At 40.9% G+C, this 15,597-nt stretch overlaps 1 protein-coding gene across 9 annotated transcripts in view; it reads left to right on the top strand.

Moving 5' to 3' along the window:
• The window catches only part of ATXN7L1 (ataxin 7 like 1), a 183,907-nt gene that overhangs the window by 20,828 nt on the left and 147,482 nt on the right, over window positions 1–15,597 (top strand). For 2 of the 9 annotated variants that reach the window (XM_065553960.1, XM_065553947.1), the window contains exon 2: window positions 14,379–14,509. The exons of the other annotated variants lie outside the window; for them this stretch is intronic. The gene's annotated coding sequence lies outside the window, so the exon portion shown is untranslated. The remainder of the gene's footprint in view (window positions 1–14,378; window positions 14,510–15,597) is intronic. 9 annotated transcript variants of the gene reach the window in all.

Below are 15,597 nucleotides of genomic sequence, written 5' to 3'. Positions count from 1 at the left end.
GTCCAAGAGTTGCTACATAATCTCTTGGACGTCCTCCACACGACAACCTCTGGACAAGTAGCTTTACCAGTGAATGAGGCTCTATTGGATCCTGACAAGACTCTGTCCAAGTACAACCACCTCACCACCTACACAAGCCAATTAGAAAGTACTATGTCCTAGCAAAAAATTCTGAGTTTATTTTTGCACACTCCACTCAACTGTCTAGTTGTGGAGGCTGTAAATGTGCCTGGTAGACAATACCACACTAAGTCTACACTGTACGGTAAAGACCAAGAAGCACCTCAACCTCTTCTGGGCGTAAAAGCTATTCTTTCATGACTCTCCAGTTTAGAATGGGGTGTTATCAGGCTCTGATGTCAATTATAGTAAACTCAACACTTTTATTAATCATCTTCCCCTGGAATACCGAGAACAGTTCCAGGCATCATAGCAGAGGATCAGCTCTTAGCAAGGATAAAGTTGCAAGCCTCCCTAGATGCAGTGGACACCGCAGCTCGTTCCATCTCTACTCTGTCACTATGCTTTGAGCATCTTGGTTGCAGCTGTCAGGATTTCCTAGGGAGTTCCAGAATACCTTCCTTTTGACAGACTGAAACTTTTCAGTGAGTCCAACAATGAAACCTTGCACACCTTGAAGGATTTGGGGGCCACTGTGGTTTCTTGGTGTACATATACACCTGCAAGTTAAAGAAAATTTAGCAGATCACAACTGCAGAGATCGTATCTAGTACAGTTCTCCAATCTTTGTAGACATGCTGAATCACATGAGACTGATATATCAAAAGAAGAGACCTCCTGCCATGACAACTTCCCCCACCTAGTCCTCTTCATCAAAATGGACATGTTGATGAGGATTTGATTGAGGGTCTGGCACATCCCAACCTCGGGAATGTTCAGCTGCACCACCCTATCCACCTCCCTCATTTTGGAGGTGGATAGGGTATGTCCCATTTTTGCTTTGCATGAGAGCAAATTACATCCAATAAATGGGTTTTGGAGGTTATAACATCGGGTTACTTCATCCATTCTACCGGTTGTTTTACAAGAGCCCATCTTACAACCGTTTGCTAAGATAAGAAGTAATCTCTTTACTATGCATAGGGACCACAGAACCAGTTCCAGTCCAGCACAGGGAGGAGAGATTCTGTTCCAAGTATTTTCTAGTTCCAAAAAAGAATAGGGGATGGAGACCAATATTAAATCTGAGACTTTGAAACATCTTCATGAAATCACAGAAATTCAGGATGTTAACTCTAGCAGCTACAATTCCAGCATTAGATTCCAGGGATTGGTTTGCAGCTCTTGACGTTTAGGATGCATACTGTCATGTTGCCGCTCATCAATCTCACAAGAAGCTTTTTTGTTTCACAGTTGGCCAAAATCACTTCTAGTATCGAGTACTCCCCTTCAGCCTCTTATCTGCTCCAAGGGTTTTCTCCAGTCCTGGCAATAGTACCCACTCACCTTCATTGGCAAGGAATAATTATCTTTCCCTTGAGATATTTCTCTCAAGATTACGAGTGGGAACTGGACTCTTGGATCCGCAAACAGATTTTCCTGATGTGAGGATTTCTGGAGGTGAACATCTTTGCAACCACAGCTAACAGAAATTGCAAGAAATTCTGCTTGAGTGACACAGGTCATCAGTCCTTGTTTCTTATTCCTTAAACAAGGGGCCTTCTCTATGCATATCTTCTGATTCTGAGGACATTGAACAAGATCAAACAAAGCAAAGCCAGAATCATTTTATTTGCACTGACTTGACCAAGACAAGTCCAGTACTCTTACCCGATTCTTCTTGCTTCCCATCCAGTGTTGGAACTTCCAACCATTTCCCATCTGCTGTCTCAGTACTCCAGTTGGACTCTCCATTCCAACCTTGCTATCCTCCAATTCAGAGCTTGGTTCCTCAGTAGTTCTTGGGGATAGATGTTTCCTGTTCGACAGTGGTACAGTAGGTCCTATAAAACAGGAGAAAGATCTCTGCTATAAATATTTACCTTTTAAAAGTGGAAGAGATTTCATCATTGTTGTATCCAGTGGCAGTTTCACCTGTTCATTCTTCCCTTTCTGCAGTACTTTTGGATTTAAAGAATTCTGATTTTTCTCTGAGATTGTTGGAGTTCATTTGGTGGCAATTACATCATTTCATTCCCTTGTGTAGGGATTCTCAGTCTTTGCTTATCCCACAATGGCAGTATTCATCAAGGGATAGGTTAACCTTTTCTTGCAAATGAGAGAGTCTACTCCCATATGGGATTTGATCTTGGTCCTTAATAGTCACATGACACTTCCACTTGAACTGCGAGCTAAGTGTTCTCTGCTGCATTTATCTATGAAAAGACACTCTTATTGGCCTTCACTTCTCTCCACAGATTTGGAGAATTAGGAGCACTGGTGGCTGATTCCTCCCCCCCTCCTCTTCACTGTTTTTTTCTAATATAAGGTATAGTTATGTCCATAACCCAAGTTCATACCTAAAATATTCTTGCTTGCTATCAGGCTGTTAATGTTCAATCCCCTTCAAGAATAATAGCCCAGTCTACAAGATCCCAAGGAACCTCAATGATATCATTTAAAAAATGTACCAGTTGCTGAAATTTGCAAAGCGGTAACCTGGGAATCAGTGCACACTTTTTAAACACTACGCCCTGGTACATACCACTAGATTAGATATGGCTGTTGGCATAGCAGTCCTTTCTTCAGTATTGGATCCAGCTCCAAAGCTCCCTCCTCCTTTAGGGGAGTCACCTGACCTGGGACACTACTAGCAGAAGAAGTTATTCACCTTGTGCAGTAACTTGAGTTCTTTGAGATGTGTCCCCCCGCAACCTCCCAGGTGCTCCACTACCCACCCTCCTTTCTGCTGCTTTGGAGTTCTGTCTCGCGGGAGTTCACGGTAGGGAAGGGACTGAGAACGGTTTGCCCATGCACCTGTATATATCCTTGGTGCAGGGCGTGGGGATTTCTGAAGAGCATCTGCAGTCAGAATGCTCACTGCTCCTGAAAATTGCCAGTCAAAGGCGCATGGGGCACAAGCGCACCTGAAGTGGAGCAACTGTAGGGACATGCACCTTGTACAGTTACTGTACAAGGTGAATAACCTCTCCTTTTTTAGTTCACCTACTCCTGTTCATTCTATTTTGTATTTTCCTTTCAAACCTAGTCTGTTTAGTCACAGGCTGGTTTTCAGATCTCAATCCTCTTCTTCCTCCACACTCCGTGTAGCCCTCTTCTGTATTCAGTTCTGACAGAATCTCTTCTCTTATTTGGTCCTTGCTTATTTGGTCCCCTTAGTTACCCGCTCCCCTGTCACTTTCTTTGCCCTATCCCACCATCCTCCTTTTCACACCCCTGTCCGTCTCATAAGTCCAGAAATATGCTGTCCTGGAGTCTGGTGCAACTATGTGTGTGCCACTCCCAACAGCTTCTAGCTGCACTCTTTCTGCTGTCAAAGCAAACACAGATCTTACTATTATCATGATTTGTGTTACCATAGCGCCTAAGGGCCCTAGTCAAGGAATGTGACACCACTTGTGCTAGGTGCTGTACAAACACAGAACAAAAAGACTATCTGCCCCAGAGAGCTTACATTCTAAATGTAAGACGAGATAACCTGATACAATACAAACAGGTGTGGGAAATGGGGACAGTATTCAGTAGGATTGGCAGCAGCCTAACTATTGTCAAGGGATCACAGAATAGGCAAGTTTTGAGGAGGGATTTGAAGGTAAATAAAGAGGTAGCTTTGCAGATGTTTACAGGGAGTGCCTCCCAAGCATGAGTGGCAGCATGGGAGAAAGCACCAAGGTACTTGTTTGAAAATTTAACAAGTGAACTATGGTGGATGGCATCATGGGCCAACAGAAGGCAGGAGTCAACCTCTCGACACTGAATGAGAGGTGATAGGTGGGGTGGGGGATAGGCTCTGAAGGGCATGAAAGTGAAGACAAGTTTATATTTGATACAATAGAGAAGGGGTAACCACTGGAGGGATGCAAAAAGAGGGGTGATGTGGTCAAAGTGACGAGCTAGAAAAATGATGGTTGCAGCAGCATTCTGAAGGGTTATAAGCGGCTCAAGTTTGCATTTGTCAAGGCCAGAGAAAAGGATGTTGCAGTAGGAGGAGAGGACTGTCTGGACCAGAATTTTAGCTGTGTGGATGGATTGTTATGAACATCTTAGAGATGTTATGCAGAAGGAATCAGCAAGATTAAGACATACATAGTCTGAACGTGAGGACCTATAAGGAGTTCAGAGTCGAAGATGAAGCTTAGGTTACGAGCTTGTGTGACAAGCAGGATAGTGGTGATTATGATGATTCAGAACTGAGGTAGCAGGGAGGGCTTTTAAGAGATCTGTTTTAGTTATGTTGAGCTTGAGCTGAGGCTAGACATCCACAAAAAGATGTCAGAGACACAGGCCAAAATTTTAGTTTGGACAGAAGGAGACCGGTCTCAAGTACAGCGGTAGATCTGTGAGTCATCAGCAGAGACAGAGAGGACTGGAGAATTTGTTTATGGGTGATATTACCCAGAGATAGGTGTTGAGGGAGAAGAGAAGGGGACCAAGAACAGAGCGCTGTGGGAACCCCCTGCAGACCCCCCCCCCCAAAAAAAAAAGTTGGAAGGGGGATGAGGAGGATCTTCTGCAGGAATGATTAGTGAGGTAGTAGGAGATAAGTCATGGAAGCCAAAGAAGCCAAAATGCTAAGAAGAGGAGCATGCTCAGTAGTGTCAAAGGTGGCTGAGAGGATGAGGATGAAGTACTGGTTCTGAGATTGGACTGAGAAGGGGTCAGACTTTGACAAAAGCCGTTTCAGTGGAGTGTAAAAGATGGAAGCTGGATTGGAGAGGGTTTAGGATAGAATTGGAGGAGAGGATCTCCAGACAACAATTGTAAATAGTGAGTTAATGAACTTGGAGGTGAAAGGGAGAAGAGAGATGGGGTGGTAGATGGAGAGGTAAGTGGGGTCACCGGTGTGTTCTATTTTTAATAAGGAGGGACTGCAGTGTGCTTGTATTGTGAGTGGAAATAGCCAGAGAGGGGAGAGAGGGTAAGGGGAGGGGATGCAAGTGGGTGTGAGGGAGATTGGGGAGGGGATGGGATGGGGTCACTGGGGCAAGTGGAGGGAATATAGGAAGAGAGCAGACAAGAAACTTGTGTGTCAGTGACTGTGGAGAAGGAAGAGAGTTGTGTGGGAGAGGGAGGGAAGGTAAATCAAGTGCAGGGGAGGCCACATTTTGTCAATTTTCTCTTGGAAGTAATTGGTAAGATCCTGTTGGGAGAGAGAAGTGGAGGCATGATGGGGGAGGGTTTGAGGAGTGCATCAAAGGGATGAAAAGGGGACTGGGAGTGTGGGCATGGAATTCAATTAATATGGAGAAGTAGAGTTGCTTAGCAAGGAAGATGGAAGTACTGAAGCAAGAGAAGATGAATTTGTAGTGGAGGAAGTTAGCCTCATGAGATAGGGTTTCTAGTGGAGCAACAGAGGAAGCAGATATTGGGGATGAGCCAGGTTTGGGGGTTGGCAGGGTGAACCTTGGGATGGGAGCAAGGGCAAAAGAGTCAAGGGTGGAGGAGAGTGAAGCATGGAGTGAATCAACAACCACATCAACAGAAAAAATGGAAGAGAGGACAGGAAGGTCATCGATGCTGATGGATTGGAGGTCACAGAAGGCTGAGTACTATCTGGGGTTAGGGAGTGAAGATGGGGCTGCTGGCCAATGCTGAATGACCAGGCTGAATTTGGAGAGGGGAAACGCAGCAACAGAGATATCAGTGTTGCCAGGTCTAAGTGAACAGCCCTTTTGGTGAGTGGGCATGTTGAACCAGGGCTATGGGTTGAATGAAGGGGTGACGGTGGGGAAATGTGCAACTAAGGGGTTCAGTGGGCCATCAGCATGGAAGCTGAAGTCACTGAAGGTGAGCGTGGGAGACTGCAAGAAGAGGAAGAGAGAGGGCCAGGAGTTGATGGGGAGGAGTTGGGTGGCTGGTACGAGACAGCAACATGGGAGGGGAGAGGAGAGTTGGATGCAGCATGTTCAAAAGAGAAGAAAGATTGGAAAGGGGAAGAAGGAAGTGGTTGGAAGCAGCAGGAACAGAAGAGCAGAAGCCCAACGTTCCCACCACGGTCTGATATGGGGTGAGGTGTGAGATCCCATCAGAGAGGGCTGCTCTGTACAGGCCGTGTCAGACAAAGGGATCCAGATCTCTCTCAGAGCCAGGGGTCTGAGCGAGCGAAAGAAGAAGTGGATGGAAGAGATCTTTTTAGAGGTGGAGTGTGTGTTCCAGAGACAGCAAGAGGGGGGGATGAGGTCAGGAAGGGTGGTATTTGAGGGGCGGGGATGGTAGCGAGGATGGATGTAGGATGTAGAGGATGTGCGGGATGAAGGTGGTGAGATGAGGTAGAGAAGAGTGCAGCACTAGTCTGTGGACCCAGGCTGGGAGGCTCGCTCCCAGATGCAGTGTAGACAGACCCTAAGGGGCTAAGACCCTGTCTCTGCGGGGGGGAAGAGGGCGGTGTTATGTAAAAAATACTGCAAGTCACTGCATCGGTACTCTGGAATCCTGGTGACACTATTTTCTTTCATGCCCTCACTTTCAGATGGTCTGTGCTTCAAATATAATTTTTTATCACATTCTGCTACAATGCTTAAAAACAAACAGCCACGTGGCAAAACCAAATGGTAGACTGAGATATACCACTTCCAACAGTTTCTCAAAAGATGCCTCATGGGGACAGACTATGATAAAATCACACTTAAATCTTACACAATTTTGAAAATATATAAAGTACTATACAGGTATTTAACTAAGTAATCTGAACAGCAGCTCTGTGAAGAAAAGTATTGTTATCCCCATTTTAAAGAATAAGCAAAGGAGTAATTTACAGAGAGATTGTCTTTCCCAAGTCCGCACAGCAATATTGGTTACAACTGTGGTATTTCTGGCTCCTAGTCCTGAGCCTAGTCTACAGATCATACTGCTTCTTTGGGCTTTAGTGAGACTAGGAAGCATTTATAAGTTCATTTCTGCTTCAGAGTTGCTGTCCTGCGTCATGCTTTTTTCAGGTAGATGAAATGAAGGGCCCCCCTCCCCCCCCGCACACACATACCCCTGATAAAAACATACATCTGGTAGAGCAGAAGCAATACCTGGTGATTGGAATTATCTTAGGGCTAGTCTTCACTGGCAACATTAAAGCGCTGCCATAGAGGCGCGTCAACGTGGCTTGTGTAGTCGTGGCATAGCACTGGGAGAGAGCTCTCCCAGCACGCTAAAAAAGACATCTCCATGAGGGGCGTAGCTACCAGCACTGGGAGCATGGTCTATATTGGCATGTTACAGTGCTGAAACTTGCAGCGCTCAGGGGGGTGTTTTTTGGAATGTTTTCCTAGCTGAGCTTCAGGTCCAGGGAAGTTCAAGGGTTTTTCCACCTTCAAATTGTTTTTAGTTCTGTCATTTCAGAATTCTTTTTCGGTCCTGGGAATCTGAGAGAATAGCTATTAATGTGTCACCATTAGTGGTCAAAATCCTGGAGGACGGATATCATTGCTCTTTTCAATATATACATTGGTTCATCTTTTTTATTTAATTTGACTAAACTGACCCAAAAATGTTTCCATGAATTCAGTCAGGTCAAGGAGCTTTTTCACAGTGAGGACCTCCAGAATTCTAATAGTAGTGTTGTGTGCTCTGTCCTGGTTTCTGAGCTGCTCCAGTCTTCTTTCCATTACAACATTGCTTTTAATCAGGAGTTTATGTGGCCTTCCTCTACCACTGTACTTTTCCCCCCTACTGTGTCTAGGAGCTTATCCTGGCTGATTAGTTTGCCATCTTGTATAATTTGCATAGTTTATGTGAAGGTGAGTCCAATATGTCTAATAGGGATGCCAGAGAGGTTTGCAGGTTATCAGTTTAATGCTTTGCTATATTTCTTTTATTTTACTTTCTGCTGATGAGGTGTTTCCCATTTCTCCCTCCACAGTCTGCTTTGCAGATAAGAGTTCTGCTTGTGTCTGGTTCACCAGTGAAGTTGATTTTGACGCATAGACAACCTGCACATCTGATTTGATTTTCATTATTTTTTCCAAATATCCAATTTTTGCTTTTCCAAGAGCCTAAAAGCATTTCACTTCATTGGGGAGCCTTTCACAGCCTATAAAACAGTCATACAAGATAATCTTACATATGTGTGCGTTCCTTCCCATTAAGGCTGTTCCTGTACCTATTGAAATAGATGGCAACACTCTTACTGATTCCAGTGAATACAGGATCAGGCCTATAATGAGCCACCTCACTTGCCTCCTTGCCAATGACTCTTTAGGGTTTTTTTCATTTAAAAATGGGAACAAATTTTCAAATTCAAGTTTGGGGACTTAATAGTTCAATTCCTGTTAATGTCACTGGGAGTCGTACAATTATATGAGTGCACCTCACTTAGAAGATCTGTACCCTTTTGTGCAATTGTCATGATGGAATCATACTGCTCCAATCATCAAATTATTAGATTACGTCTCCATGTTTGCATTCTGTAAGTATGGTGAAATAGAGTGATTCGAATCTAGCATGTGAAATCAAACTTAGTATTAGAATTGAAAGAATACTTCTTACAATAGTGTGGGGGGGAGGGGAAAAATGCTTGAAATCTTTTTCTACAGCTTGCTCTCTGATAGAATTTTAGCAGAAATAACTTCACTCATAACTTCATCAGCAGTTTTGCAATAAGTTTCATATTTTGTAAAGCTCTGTTTCCAAAAAAGGTCCTTGTAAGGTTATTGAAACATCCAGTTTTAAATTGCTTGTAAATTATCTTGGAATGTAAACAATGATTCCAAGCCAGCTGTGAGAGAGAACGAGCGAGAGCATTATTTTAGTAAGAATTCAGATGTATTTTGATAATGAACAATTGGGCATTAATGCCTACCACATTTCTTACGTGAAAAAGTTGCCAGTAATGTAAACCTCTTTTTCTGGCAAGGGGAGGTGTCATTATAGTTTAGTTTATGGTAGAGTGACTTTATCGCTGTTGAACTTCCTACTTGTATTAAACCTGTATGAACTAGTTGGGAATATGGGAGATAGTCCTTTCCATTTGATGTTTCACTTTGACTTTGAATTGCACTATAGGTATCAAAAAAATTATTAAAGTGGAGTTTGATTGATGGAACATGATCACATTCTCCTTGCTGTACATTACACTTCTAACCGAAAACTAAACCTTTTCAATGTATATAGCTATGTTTGTAGGTTGAGATTTCAAAACCAACTACAGGATTTAACCACATGCAACTCCACTGAAATTACTGTGAATTGTGTGGCTAAATTCACTAATTAGCTTTGGAAATCACAATAATATTGTCCAATGAAAAAATATGAAAAATAACCCCAAATTTCTCCCACTTAAAAAATTTGTAAGCAATTGCAATTGAAATTAGCAAGTTTTGGTTCTCATTTTACAACTAAACATTTGTTTCACTCTGTTATCCCCAGACATAAAACTAGGTTAAAATGGAGTTAAGGTTGAGAGAGCACAGTGGTATCTGAAGGTTTAAAAACAGAAGAGGAATTTGTAATTATCCCCAAAATTGCATATGAAGGAAATTAGGGATAAGGTTAAACTTAAGGGAATTTCAGACATGTTTAGGTATGGAAATTCACAGTTAAGGCATCCAAATAACCTTAACTTTGCCCTGTAGTAATGCTGTGCAATAACCATACACCTATGAGTAGTGCCTTTTTAATGTTTATGGTCTCTTATTAAGTAATACTAGTTGTGAAAGACATAATTTTTTCATATTTTTCCCTCAAGGAAAAAAATTCTATTTTCATTAGGGGAAATGAGTTCAGTTAAGTTAACTACAAAGAAAGTTTGGTTTCCTTGAAGTCCAAAACTGTGAGCCCAGTTTCGAAGTGTGGCCACTTGAGTCCCACATTTAGTCTTCATATTGAACACCCTAATAGACCTTACTAGAATAAAAGTTACTCTTGTGTACTTACAAAGCAAACACATTGTTCAGTATGAAAGCTGGGCTTAGGCACCTTCCTCATCCTTTGGCCGTTGCTAACAATGTTTGTTTAATCTATTAGCACTGATTGAGGCAAATCCACTGGTTTTCAGAGACTTCCTTGCTTAAAGACATTCTATCTAGAAGGCTTGGAAAATTAAATGGATTGTTCAAATTTTCACCTATCATAACTACCAAATCTCCTGTCCAAAGCAAAGAGGAAGGAGAAGACTGCTATTTAAGCCTGTGATACAGTTCTGGTCACCCCATCTCAAAATATATATATTAGAATTGGGGAAGGTACAGAGAAGGGCATCCAAAATGATTAAGAGTATGGAATAGCTTCCATACAAGGAGAGAGTAAAAATATGGGGATTGTTCCGTTTACAAAAGTGGCAGCTAAGGTAAGATATGATAGAGGTCTATAAAATCATGAATGGTATGGAGAAAGTGAATAAGAAAGTGTTAGTTATCCCTTCACATAACACGAGAACCAGGGGTCACCCAATGAAATTAATAGACAGCAGGTTTAAAACAAACATAAGGAAGTACTTCTTCACTGAACGCACAGTCAACCTGTGGAATTCATTGCCAAGGGATATTGTGAAGGTCAAAAGTATGACTATAAATATTAGATACGTTTGTGTAGGATAGGTCCATGAATGGCTATCAGCCATGATGGTATGGGATGCAAACACATGTACTGGGTATCCTTAGCCTTTAAGTACCAGAAGCTGGGGATGGTTCACTCTATCATTGCCCTGTTCTGTTCATTCCCTCTGAAGCATCAGAAGACAGGATATTGGTCTGACCCAGTATTCCATTTTTATGTTGTTATTATTAGTAATGAAGGGTGAAGGTCATCATGGGTGTAAGAGTGGTTTTGCATTCATAACACAAACTGAATATTCAACTGCTGTGTGAGGCCCTATTGGATTAATCTTTTTGGTAGAGTGTGTCTTCAGCACCTGTAGCCTATGCTCTGTGCAGTGACACTTGGATAGCATCAAGTAGTTTATCCCATATTTGACATTCCAATCTAGTGGGAAATATTGTTTGAATTTTAATTAATGTCTCTTTTTGGGGTTTTTTTTTTTTTTTTTTTTTTAGAGCTTAAGAGAAAATAAATCTCCTTTATTTGCATTAGCACTACTAGCTTTGCATTAGCAAGCTAACCATTACTAATTTTATTCCTTATTTGTATAATGCCTTTACAGTGAAGTAAACAGTACAGTTTAGACCTTGAACAGATGCTGTTATATTGGTATGTGACAAAGGAAGTAAACAAACAAACAAAAATCCACATTTTAATTTCAAGCTGAAAAACATTAGGGGGCAACGGTAATATTTTTCCAAAGAGGGAAAAAATATAATCTTAACTAAAACCTGCCATCTTCTCACATTTGTTGTTTGTATTGCAGGGGCACCCATAGACTTACTCAGGCTTGGGACAGCATTGTGCTAAGTGCTGTATAAACACTAAGGAAAACCATGAAGTACTTGAAATCTAAGGCCCAAAATGCAGACATGTGAACACAGAGTTCAGTGTTTAGCATTAAATTAAGCACATGCATAAGTCTTTATAGAATCAGGATCTAAGAATACAAGCAATGCATGGAGACTGCAGGAGAGGCATACACTAAAGTGTAGAAGGGCTTTATTTGTATGTGTTTTATATAAAATCATGTTGGCAATATACAACTGTTGTGGACATCTTTGTACCAGATGGATTTAACTAATTAGTGTAAGTTTGAAGAGAGACTAAAATGACCCCAAGGGACTGGAGGGATTGATTTACTGGAAACTACCTACCATAGCTTGGTTAAACTATTAACTGGGATGGGAGGGCATACATTTGCATATTTTTGGAAGGTGTTAACATCCAGGAGGGAGCAGAATTACTGACAGTGATTCACTATGTAATTAAGAATAATGGCTAATTTAAGTAATAAAGAAATATTTAGGCTATGGATGGTGGAGGGAAATTGGGGGAACATCCTGATACAGATCTCGGACTGTGTAAGTGATGAGAGATCTCCTTATGGAAATAGTGGAAAGTGTGTCACTTAAACCACCCTAACATTAGACTAAACAAAGCACTAAAGGATGTACTATATGAATTATCCTTTGCTGGGGGAAACAGGGACTAGATGATTTGATAAGAATTTTCTAAGTGCAATAGCTACTCTTTCCAGTGTCGGGGTTCTTTATTCTGCTGAAAAGCAACATTGTGTGTGCTTGTAAAATATATGTGATATTGGTGAGTATCCATATGAGATCTAGGTATTTCAATGGTTACTTTATTAAATTCAATAAGTTTTTGTGTATATATCACTTTTATATGAAGTATCTCTTTTTTAATAATGAGAAGTAAAATGGAACAGTACTTACCTAACATGGCATGTAAATTCCTCTAGAGATGCCTTCGCGTGTTTGTAAAAACTATGGTGCACATTGTGTTTTGTGCACCAAAAATAGGTTGACATAGTATTTTGTGGACTAATACAAGAACGTCCCTATTCCAAAGAGTTTTAATTCGAAGGTCCCAATCCTGTAATTTATTGAACACAAACAGGCACTTGTGTGATTTGTCCATGAGCCGTGTATTGCACTGTTGGGACCTTAGTTTAACAATGTATGAAGAAAGGAAAGGGTGGGAATGGTTGTAAAGAAGTTGTGGTGTAGAGTGTTTCTGTGCTTCTTGTAGTTTCAGGATTCTTTTAAAGTATGTTGTAAAATTATATTTCATTGCAGGGAAGAGAGAGGGAGAGGAGAGCTACTGTTGGAAGGCCAGCTGAAAGTGATATTTTAGGAGAGACTGAAAGGATAAGCAGTAGCTAAGCACTTGGGATCAGGAAGTCACTTCTGAAGTGTGCTCCGTATTTAGAGGGCAACATGAAAAGGCCCAGAGATGAGTGGGAGGGGATGAACTAGCATACAAGACATTGTACTTTAGATAATTAGTAGTATAAACACTTTTATACAGTGTGTAGCTATTAGTAAAGAATGAATGGGCACATAAGAGTTAATCATGGTCACATCTTAGAGAAGAGGAAGATTTTTGAAGCAAGATCTGAAGACACTTTGTCTCTGGGGGAGAGGGAGAAGAGTTCCAAAGCAATGGAACAAGGAAGGAGTACCCCCCTCACCTATGGAAAGTCTTGGGGTGGGGAAAGACAGGAGGTCAATACCGAGGGAGTTTGACATTGAATTTGGAGATGGGCCTCTTAACACAGTCATGTGTTTCCCTTAGTCTGCTCTTTTCTTTTATTTTCTTGATTTTTTTTTTTTTTAAACCTCATCACTTGGCTGGTGTATGAAATACGTGTTGCAAATGTCAGGACTAATACAGTTCCAGAAAGCATCTCCAGTTGCTTTGAGATACGAATTGCTCTTTTAGCCAAGGTTATGGTTGCTTTTTAACTTATGTGCATGTGATTTTTTTGCTTCTGAAAGGCTGACAGCCCCAGAGACTGAAGTTCTCTGTGGAACAGGTAATATACAGTATACAAATTAACACATACTCCCTTTCAGTGTACCTCAACTCTAACCTGGAGGATTCACCTCTGGGTGTGTGAATAGCTCAGTTTCCAGGTCTGCTCAGTCCATATATAAGGCTATCAATAATAGTGTGTTACAGTCAGTTGTGGTAGTGTCTTTTTTAGGATGTGGAAACTTGTCCTATGGGAACTTGACTTAGACAATTAAATCATTTCATATAAGCCACCAAACATCTATTGCATGATAACAGTTGTTAGTCGTTGGGTTTAAAGTGCCTACCTAGAGGTGAAAAGTTTTATATCCCATTATAAAATTCATAATTTTACTAGATATTTTATCCTGATTTTTGCAAGTGGGATAATCACATTGTAAATAAGACTCATTAAGTTATTTCTCTTATGGAGATAGTAACTTAATCATTAAAATGTCCAGCACACCTGAGAAGGGGAGGAATTAGGTATTTTGTATAAAGAGCTGCTTTGCTGCTTGAATATCATGGTAAAATAAATGAGTATAGAGATCAAAAACTCTTTGCTTTCTTTCCACAGTGTTTACCAGCAGTCTTTTTAAATAAAAAATGTAAGTTTGTTTTTTTCATGCCAACAAAATTTTCAAATGCTCAGCTTTCTTTGGAAAAAGATCCCTCTGTATTCTTTGGGAATTTTGGGGAGATTGTTATTTTGAACCATTGCTGGATGAAGATCTCTTTATATTTTCCCTCTCCCCAATTTCTCCTACTCTGGCAGAATTTGGAATGAGGTAGATAAGGTGGGAAAGATTGAGGATGTTGTCATCCTGTACTGGGGGAGAAAAGAGATTTTCCTGATTAGGCAGCAGTAGCGGAATCATTTTCTCTTCTTTCAGATTTAGTCCATATCTAACGATAAAAGAAGAGGACAAACTAAATTGAATTTTCTATGAATTGCCTGATGGCCGAGTGGTGGAATATAAGGAAATACTGGCTTTCTTCTGCAGTATTGGATATTCTGACAGCAGTAAGTAAAGGAATCCATAATAACGCTTACTGAAGTGGGAACACTCATGGATTTACAGGCTCTTCCTATATAGGAGAGCATGAGCATGCTTAGCATTTTCCAAACTCACAGATGTAAGGTGAGGATATTTCTTTTTCTAGAAGGTGTCTTTTATTAGTAATTTTCTTTGCTAGAAGAATTGGGAGATTGCAGGCATTAGCTATTGTCCCAGGAACATTCTCCTTTGAAAAGAAGTCATTTCAGAACCTAGTTTAGTTGTCATCTTGATAGAGAACATCCTAAAGACATTAGGATAGAAATCCATGAAAATTTTGTGTTTTATTAAACTTGACATCCAAAAGAAAGAAGAGGTTGTTCATCTTTTATTATGTTGTTGTGGGATTGAGGATTTTTTTACATATTTATAGAAGATTACCTTTCTTTAAGAAGGAGCCTATGCTCAGCTGAAGATAATGTTTCTTCTCAACTGTGTCTGCCTCCTAGACTAGAAGTTGTTGATGTGAGGACAGTTAGGAAGGATTTCTTTATCAGATCTTTGTGATAGCATCATAGTCATCTTTTTCAACATATACGAATTGCTGTAAATTATGTATTTATATTATAGTAAGTCTTAGAGGTCCCAGCTAGATCAAGGCCCCATTGTGCTAGATATTGTACAGATACATGGTAAGAGAATAGTGAAAAAGCTACCATCTAAATAGGTAAGGCATACAAAAGAAAGTGTTATCTCCATTTTAGAGATGGGGTATGGGAGCACAGAAAGATTTCCTCCAGGTCACTCAAAAATTCTGTGACAGAACCAGCAACGGAACCCAGATCTTGAATACTATTCCATTGCCCAAAGACCATTATTCTTCTCTGAAACATTAGTGTAGCTTCCCAAGCTAGTTTGTGAATGCTGTCCATGTCTTGTCTGATTGCTTAAAAGTCAGTTATTCACTTGCAGCTCTGTACATAGCATAAGAAGTAGTGGCACATTTTCTGCGCTCAGGTTCTCTCCTTAGGTTTTTAAGATCAGGCTTGACAAAGCCCTGGCTGGGATTATTTAGTTGGGGATTGGTCCTGCTTTGAGCAGGGGGTTGGACTAG

Source organism: Chrysemys picta, chromosome 1 (assembly GCF_011386835.1).
Source record: "Chrysemys picta bellii isolate R12L10 chromosome 1, ASM1138683v2, whole genome shotgun sequence".
Classification (NCBI taxonomy): Eukaryota; Metazoa; Chordata; order Testudines; family Emydidae; genus Chrysemys; species Chrysemys picta.
This window is presented reverse-complemented; position numbering and strand designations above follow the sequence as displayed.